Consider the following 9418-nt stretch of genomic DNA (forward strand, 5'->3'; position numbering starts at 1 on the left):
CTTGTTTACCCAGGAAACCCAAAAGGGAAAACTTGTAGTCTTTGTTGTGGTATTTTATCGAGAGCAATTGGATCTATTACAAAGCAATTTGTCTCTGAGAAACATTATGCTTCTTCTCACTAATATCAGCTGATACAATTGATCCCGAATTGCCTTGATCATTGCTTGATCTCCGCCCTCTATCACACAATTGTTCCCCTGTTAAAGCCTTGACTCGTCCTTGTAATCCCTGAACCTTGCTACTTGATCTTTGCGCATCAGAAGCTCATATTCCTTTACGCACTAGGTCCCTATTTCCTAGCATACTAGATCCCTATTTCCTTGTGCAAATCAGCCCCTATTTTGTAGCACAAATCCTCCTAAATCCTTGCGTGCTTATGGTCTGTTATTTGTTAGGACACAAGCTCTTAAAACTGCACTCAATTGATGCTCAATTTTGCACTCTCCACAATCAAAGATGATCTCACAAACTTGTGTCAATTATGTGCCTTCGTCCTCCTCTTTATAGACCCAATTTGAGAATGCAAGGAAGGCCCAGTTCAATTTTAGATCGAATTTTGATAGCGTTTTAACTGAGAGTGATACTCTTTCCCTCTCCAATCAACAGTTGGAGTCTTAACTTGTTCTTCCTTCAATCAAGACTAAAGACTAACTCACTCTAACTGAACTTGTAACTGCCACCCCATTCTGTAGTCAAATTGATGAGGACTCAACTTAATTGAAGCTCCAACTCTACGCATGCTATCTCGTAATCATTCCAGTAAACTAGAAACAAGCTCATCCTAACTTAAGGCTAACTCATGAGTTCACACTCATGCTAGAGAAAGACAAATTGAGGTCTTCACTGGCTAAGTCACAAACCAGAAGACCTTTACTCGCTACATTTTCAACACTCCCCCTTAGCGAGGAACGTACTTCTAGAAGAACCTCCTCCACCTGAATTTGTCTCCAACACCACCACGTTATCCGCTATTGTTGAGTTGCTCCCTCTGAAATAGAAAACTTCCCTGTTTCCTGCTACGAAATCTATCTAAAGACCTGTTCCTTCCCACCATGCTCCTAGGATCCTGATCCTGAGCATCTAACAATGTCATATCATACCAGCTGAGGCTCCTGGCAGTACCTAAAAAATCACTCTTCCTTGCCACCTGCTCCGTCAAGCCCAAGGCTAAATAGGAAAAAATTAAGGCGAGCTCATTCCAAAAGTGTAACAAGAGAAACAGTTTGACATTAGTCTCAAGTGGTCAGTATAGAGCATGTTCAAGTCGCAAGTCATAGGAGGCACCAATACACATTCAATAAAGAGCGTGTTCAAGGCACCTATACACAAAATCCTGCAAAGAGGCATTAGATTTGCAAGTGTAAGGGTTTCTTATGAGAGAGAGAGCACAATGAAATGCGCGTGAGAGGAGTAAAATGCAACAAACAACTCTGAGTGTGACATGTCTAAACGAGCTAAAGACCAAAGCCTGACAAATCTGAGCATGCAAAATACTAGAGCCTTACAAGTCTGAGTGAATAGAACACTAAGGAAATGCTTGGGGTTAGGAATACTTGACTCTAATACCATGTCAAGCCAAGGAGTAACACTTGAATTGATATTAATGCATTAATGTGAACAGAATTATATAACATGGAGGTGTGACCTTTGGGATTCATCTTCCAAGGTCACTTCGATTTCTAACTATTCATTTTCCTTTATTTACATATTTACAATTTATTCACCCAATATTTGGGGATTAGATGTCTAACACTTTATACTTTGGGTTGGTCAAGACCCTAGCAAAGGAAAGGTTCAAAATAGTAGGATAGAATCCTAGATTGTTGAAGAACCATTGGTTGGAACAATGATTAATTCCAAGACTACAACAAATTCAGACTTGCAAAAGGCATGTACAATTAAGGCGCGGAAGGAGAAGATTATTGTTGGTGAGAACAATTTCCTCACAAAAGGGACTGTTAGTGTTTGGGTTTCTCTGAAAGTTCTTACACCATGGTAGGGGTGTGCTTCATGTGATGTTGGGGTGTGTGGTGAACACTTCTTGTATCTTGGCCCCTTGTATCATAAGCTATATTGGATAATTGACAGTTGGAGAGCTTACCATAAATGGATGCTTGTCCTCAAGATACATGTTAGAGGTGGCACGCTTGGCCCTAGGAGCATCAGAACCACATGGCACAGAAGTGGAGGTAGAGCACTTAGCTTAAGGGAGTCTTACTTGGAAGACACTGCACTAGAGGTTGCTTGTGGACCCAATTATACACACGTGGAGGAGGAAGAATGAGCTTGGTACCTTGCCTTGGAGAGCATGCAGCGTTGTGATGAGGAGAGCTTGACATGTGGAGGCGTTGCTAGGAGAGTGCTCCACCTGAGAGATGGTGGCAGACGCTACACTTGTGGACATAGCCTAGTACATTAGAGGTCATTGTGGACCTGGTCCACTTCTCTATTGTTGGCCTCCCTCACCTCTCTTATATAAAAGAAGGAGAAAGCCTTTGTCACAATGAACTATTCACGAAAGTACTAGTAATCTTGATGTACTTGTATTGAAGTCTTTCTGCCTGTGTGATACAAGAGCTGGAAGACTCAAGGTTTGTGCAAAGTAAACCCTAGATATGACTTGGAGCACCATGGCTTGTCTTGAATGCTTGATGTGAGCTAAACCTAGGGTTTGTGTGATGAAACCCTAGAGCAAGATTTGTAGCACTCAGATGCAAGGGGACTTCGTGTAATGCACACTTGGTAAGTCCCCTTTATAGCTTGTGGAATGCAATGGTGGACTTGTTGATGTTGACGCTAGCTTGTTGTGGAGCCTTTGGTGTGGCTAAATATCTTGGTGCGATGCCTTGCCAGACTTTTGTATCATCAGTTAGGGCTTGTTGCTGAAGGTGGATGCCCTTGACAGGGTCTGGAAGCATTGAAAAGTCCTTGCTTGGACAAGCTACAGGGACTTGTTGTATCATCTTGAGATGAGCTAAGGTATAGTAATTTATCTTCATTTCTGTAATATATGAAGTGTACTATATCTGTCCTAAAGTTATGTGTTCCAGCACTGAAACTCGGATTTTGGTTTCTCATTGTTATGAGTAGTTTCATGGCTGTTTTAATGAACTGACTTGTTGAGACAACCAGACTGAAATGTTGTGTGTTTTAGCATGCCTAGAAGAAACTAGAAATCAGATTTAGTCCTGTTACAAATCTGTTCTTATTGAAGTGATTTTCAGATCTGTGTTGGTTGAGCTTTTGCCCTGAGCACTTGATATTCATCTCTTCCTTCAAGTATATTCTCAATGTCTATCTTCTTTAGCTTTCCTACTGAAAAAGTTGGATAAATTGAAGTATTTGCTGTTGTAATAAATATTTCAGATTCAACCATAATGCCAAAAAGTTTTATGAAATGGATCTAGGGAACTTCAAGTAAATGAGATGAAATTTTTTAAGTGTTTTGTTTTGTGCAGATTTTAAAAATTTCCACAGAGCAAACTCTATAATTTGCATTAGGCATAATTCAATCTTCAAGGCAACCTTGTGTCCCATTGTACAACAGGTATTTGATTTTCTTCTTTATTCAGCCTTCATGTATTCTTGTTCATGTTATGTGCTGAGGAATGTTTAATATAAGTATCACCTGGCACTTGTCTAATGAAAATAATATCATGGAAATAGAATGATGGCAATTCCTCTTCACTCCAGCTCTGATGTTGAATTATTGATTTGCCAAATGTTTAAAATTGGCAACATCGATTGCATGGAGACTCCTCTTCTTACTGTACCTGCAAAAGGAATTCTCTAAAATAGTATTTCTTGTCCTTGTCTTTTATCTCCAAATAAAATTCCAGCATCAAATTGTTTGTTTAATTCTCTTTTCCTAGTTTAAAACCCCCAGTCTGGCAAAATGTCAAATAGAGAAAAACCTAAGATGGGTTATTCTTGAAATTTGTTATCCAGGAGAAAAAAGGTCTGGTTGTCTTTAAAACTAAAAAACCCAATGTTATTAAATGCAGAACTTGGAACTTAGAAAAAAGAGGAGAAAAGAACAGGATGCGTTCGAGCCAAATACCACTATTAACCATCGACATCATATGACAGGGGGAGAAAACCTAACCTGTTTTTGACAAAGTTGATACAATTGTGAACTGGCAAGGCAAGCACCCATAGAAGGTCACTCCAAGTGGAAGTTCCATGATATTAGTCGGAAATTCGGAATACAACAATACTGCTTCTGCATCAAACTCCTCGAAAGCTGCTTTGTTACATCATTCACACTTCAACGAGCACTCCCCTCTGGCATACCTAGCTGTTTTTCTGAACTTCCCTGGAGACAATATATTACTTATTTCACACATACAAACCAGATGTCCCAGGTTTCCAACTTCCAGCAGTGCAACTTATTTAGCATTGCAATTTGCAACTACTTGTTTAAACTCAGATGCTTGGCTGTGTTGCTCTGTTACTCAGGTAAAAGGCGACCACACATTATCAAGTAATTTAGTAGCTTAAGAGATTCCAAAAGTCCACTTCCCCTGGCTATGTTGTGTTTCAATATACTGTAAGAGACCGTGTCAGGACCACAACCATCAATTGCCATGTTAAGTAAAAGCTTGGACACTTGCTGTTCTTTACCTTCCTTGCATAGACCATATAACAATATATTGTACAAAATAATACTTGGTCGATATCCATTCTCTAACATTTCATCATATAGTTCAAGGGCTTTGTTTACGCTGCCTACCTTGCAATGCCTGTACATTATGGAACCATAAGTAAAAACATCAGGAGTCCAACCCTTGGTATGCATATTACAAACCATCATTTCTGATGTTGACATTTGCCCTGCCCTACAAAAAGCATGGATTAATATATTGTAAGAAATTTGATCAGGGGTACATCCTTTGTTGGACATCACACTGAAAAGCCTGTATGCTTCCTGCAAGTTTCCTTTCTTGCATAGGCTATCCAACAATATATTGTAGGTAACAACACTAGGAAGGCACTCTTGTTTTGGCATACAATTCAGAAATTGAAAGGCTTCGCAGAGCGTTCCAACCCTACAATGATAATATATCAAAGAAGTATAAGTCACTACATTGGGAGTACAGCCTTCAACATGCATTTTACCTAGAAGTTCTCTTATCGTTCTAAAATTATTACCATCCTTGCATAGTGCAGAGATCATTATGTTATAAGAAACTGTATCAGGAGAACAACCTCTATATGACAGCTCATTAAAAAGTTGAAATTCCTGCTGCAACTTCCCCTCCTTGCACAAACCATTTAGAAATGTATTGTATGTAACCATATTAGGTCGGTAACCCTTGCACTCCATATTTATCAGAAGTGCACAAGCCTCTTCTTACTTGTATTTTTGACATAAGCCATTGAAAAAAATATTACAGGTAACAATATCAAGAACATAACCCTTGCGCAGCAAATCTTGCAACAACTTATGGGCCTCTGCAACTTGGCCTACCTTACAGAGTCCTCCTATTAGTGCAGTGTAAGTATATATATCAGGATAAAAGCCCTTGTTGGAAATAACATCCATTAATTGGCAGGCTTCTAAAAACTTCATAGCATTGCAAAGAGCATGAAGAATAATGTTGTAAGTGACCAAGTCCAGAGAACAATCATGCTTAACCATCATATCATGCTTAACCATCATATCATGCAAAAGCTCAACCAACACAGATCTGAAAATCACTTCAATAAGAACAGATTTGTAACAGGACTAAATCTGATTTCTAGTTTCTTCTAGGCATGCTAAAACACACAACATTTCAGTCTGGTTGTCTCAACAAGTCAGTTCATTAAAACAGCCATGAAACTACTCATAACAATGAGAAACCAAAATCCGAGTTTCAGTGCTGGAACACATAACTTTAGGACAGATATAGTACACTTCATATATTGCAGAAATGAAGATAAATTACTATACCTTAGCTCATCTCAAGATGATACAACAAGTCCCTGTAGCTTGCCCAAGCAAGGACTTTTCAATGCTTCCAGACCCTGTCAAGGGCATCCACCATCAGCAACAAGCCCTAACTGATGATACAAAAGTCTGGCAAGGCATCGCACCAAGATATTTAGCCACACCAAAGGCTCCACAACAAGCTAGCGTCAACATCAACAAGTCCACCATTGCATTCCACAAGCTATAAAGGGGACTTACCAAGTGTGCATTACACGAAGTCCCCTTGCATCTGAGTGCTACAAATCTTGCTCTAGGGTTTCATCACACAAACCCTAGGTTTAGCTCACACCAAGCATTCAAGACAAGCCATGGTGCTCCAAGTCATATCTAGGGTTTACTTTGCACAAACCTTGAGTCTTCCAGCTCTTGTATCACATAGGCAGAAAGACTTCAATACAAGTACATCAAGATTACTAGTACTTTCGTGAATAGTTCATTGTGACAAAGGCTTTCTCCTTCTTTTATATAAGAGAGGTGAGGGAGGCCAACAATAGAGAAGTGGACCAGGTCCACAATGACCTCTAATGTACTAGGCTATGTCCACAAGTGTAGCGTCTGCCACCATCTCTCAGGTGGAGCACTCTCCTAGCAACGCCTCCACATGTCAAGCTCTCCTCATCACAACGCTGCATGCTCTCCAAGGCAAGGTACCAAGCTCATTCTTCCTCCTCCACGTGTGTATAATTGGGTCCACAAGCAACCTCTAGTGCAGTGTCTTCCAAGTAAGACTCCCTTAAGCTAAGTGCTCTACCTCCACTTCTGTGCCATGTGGTTCTGATGCTCCTAGGGCCAAGCGTGCCACCTCTAACATGTATCTTGAGGACAAGCATCCATTTATGGTAAGCTCTCCAACTGTCAATTATCCAATATAGCTTATGATACAAGGGGCCAAGATACAAGAACTGTTCACCACACACCCCAACATCACATGAAGCACACCCCTACCATGGTGTAAGAACTTTCAGAGAAACCCAAACACTAACAGTCCCTTTTGTGAGGAAATTGTTCTCACCAACAATAATCTTCTCCTTCCGCGCCTTAATTGTACATGCCTTTTGCAAGTCTGAATTTGTTGTAGTCTTGGAATTAATCATTGTTCCAACCAATGGTTCTTCAACAATCTAGGATTCTATCCTACTATTTTGAACCTTTCCATCGCTAGGGTCTTGACCAACCCAAAGTATAAAGTGTTAGACATCTAATCCCCAAATATTGGGTGAATAAATTGTAAATATGTAAATAAAGGAAAATGAATAGTTAGAAATCGAAGTGACCTTGGAATATGAATCCCAAAGGTCACACCTCCATGTTATATAATTCTGTTCACATTAATGCATTAATATCAGTTCAAGTGTTACTCCTTGGCTTGACATGGTATTAGAGTCAAGTATTCCTAACCCCAAGCGTTTCCTTAGTGTTCTATTCACTCAGACTTGTAAGGCTCTAGTATTTTGCTTGCTCAGATTTGTCACGCTTTGGTCTTTAGCTCGTTTAGACATGTCACACTCAGAGTTGTTTGTTGCATTTTACTCCTCTCACGCGCATTTCATTGTGCTATCTCTATCATAAGAAACCCTTACACTTGCAAATCTAATGCCTCTTTGCAGGATTTTGTGTATAGGTGCCTTGAACACGCTCTTTATTCAATGTGTATTGGTGCCTCCTATGACTTGCGACTTGAACATGCTCTATACTGACCACTTGAGACTAATGTCAAACTGTTTCTCTTGCTACACTTTTGGAATGAGCTCGCCTTAATTTTTTCCTATTTAGCCTTGGGCTTGACAGAACAGGTGGCAAGCAAGAGTGATTTTTCAGGTACTACCAGGAGCCTCAGCTGGTATGATATGACATTGTTAGATGCTCAGGATCAGGATCCTAGGAGCATGGTGGGAAGGAACAGGTCTTTAGATAGATTTCGTAGTAGGAAACAGGGAAGTTTTCTAGTTCAGAGGGAGCAACTCAACAATAGAGGATAATGTGGTGGTGTTGGAGACAAATTCAGGTGGAGGAGGTTCTTCTAGAAGTACCTTCCTCGCTAAGGGGGAGTGTTGAAAATGTAGCGAGTAAAGGTCTTCTAGTTTGTGACTTAGCCAGTGAAGACCTCAATTTGTCTTTCTCTAGCATGAGTGTGAACTCATGAGTTAGCCTTAAGTCAGGATGAGCTTGTTTCTAGTTTACTGGAATGATTACGAGATAGCATGCGTATAGTTGGAGCTTCAATTAAGTTGAGTCCTCATCAGTTTGACTACAGAATGAGGTGGCAGTTGCAAGTTCAGTTAGAGTGAGTTAGTCTTTAGTCTTGATTGAAGGAAGAACAAGTTAAGACTCCAACTGTTGATTGGAGAGGGAAAGAGCATCACTCAGTTAAATCGCTATCAAAATTCGATCTAAAATTGTACTGGGCCTTCCTTGCATTCTCAAATTGGGTCTATAAAGAGGAGGACGAAGGCACATAATTGACACAAGTTTGTGAGATCATCTTTGATTGTGGAGAGTGCAAAATTGAGCATCAATTGAGTGCAGTTTTAAGAGCTCGTGTCCTAACAAATAACAGACCATAAGCGCGCAAGGATTTAGGAGGATTTGTGCTACAAAACAGGGGCTGATTTTCACAAGGAAATAGGGATCTAGTATGCTAGGAAATAGGGACCTAGTGCGCAAAGGAATATGAGCTTCTAATGCGCAAAGATCAAGGAGCAAGGGTCAGGGATTACAACGACGAGTCAAGGCTTTAACAGAGGAACAATTGTGTGATAGAGGGCGGAGATCAAGCAATGATCAAGGCAAGTCGGGATCAATTGTATCAGCTGATATTAGTGAGAAGAAGCATAATGTTTCTCAGAGACAAATTTCTTTGTAATAGATCCAATTGCTCTCGATAAAATACCACAACAAAGACTACAAGTTTTCCCTTTTGGGTTTCCTGGGTAAACAAGCATGTCAATTGTTGAAATACTGGGAGGGGGGTGAATCACTATTTCTTATCAATTAGAATATTTTTAACTTAATAGAGCATTAATTGTTATTAGCAGTAGATAAACGTAAACATTCATCAACACCATTCAACAATGCACAACAATAAAGACAGTAGACAAAGTTTTTTAGGCGGAAACCCCTCCGGGACAAAAACCACCGAACGCTTCTGAATATTTGTCTTTCAATAAAATGTACATCAATATTTTCATCTCCAACTAAAGGAGGCTCCAACTCCCTGATTTATTGGATTTAACATGTAGGACGCTTGTTAATTTTAGATAACAATGTACGTTCTATGCTTAGCACAATTTACTTCGATGTTCATTAGCAGCGCAATAACAATTTCCAATTATTTCCAGTAGCAATCACATCAACCATTAATCACATTGACAGTGAATGTAGATAGAACATAAAAACAAATGTAGAAGACAAGCCAAGACAAGAGGACACTAGATGTGGCGGAT

The 9418-nt window shown here is 39.8% G+C and overlaps 1 pseudogene; it reads right to left on the reverse strand.

Annotated features, from left to right (window-relative positions):
• Nucleotides 1-4451: 4451 nt before the first annotated feature.
• Nucleotides 4452-5660, reverse strand: LOC149189507 (uncharacterized; annotated as a pseudogene).
• Between the last annotated feature and the right edge of the window lie 3758 nt (nucleotides 5661-9418).

This window comes from Pinus tabuliformis, chromosome 3_1 (assembly GCF_031772625.1).
Source record: "Pinus tabuliformis cultivar Carrire ecotype Pingquan chromosome 3_1, CPIR1, whole genome shotgun sequence".
NCBI lineage: Eukaryota > Viridiplantae > Streptophyta > Pinopsida > Pinales > Pinaceae > Pinus > Pinus tabuliformis.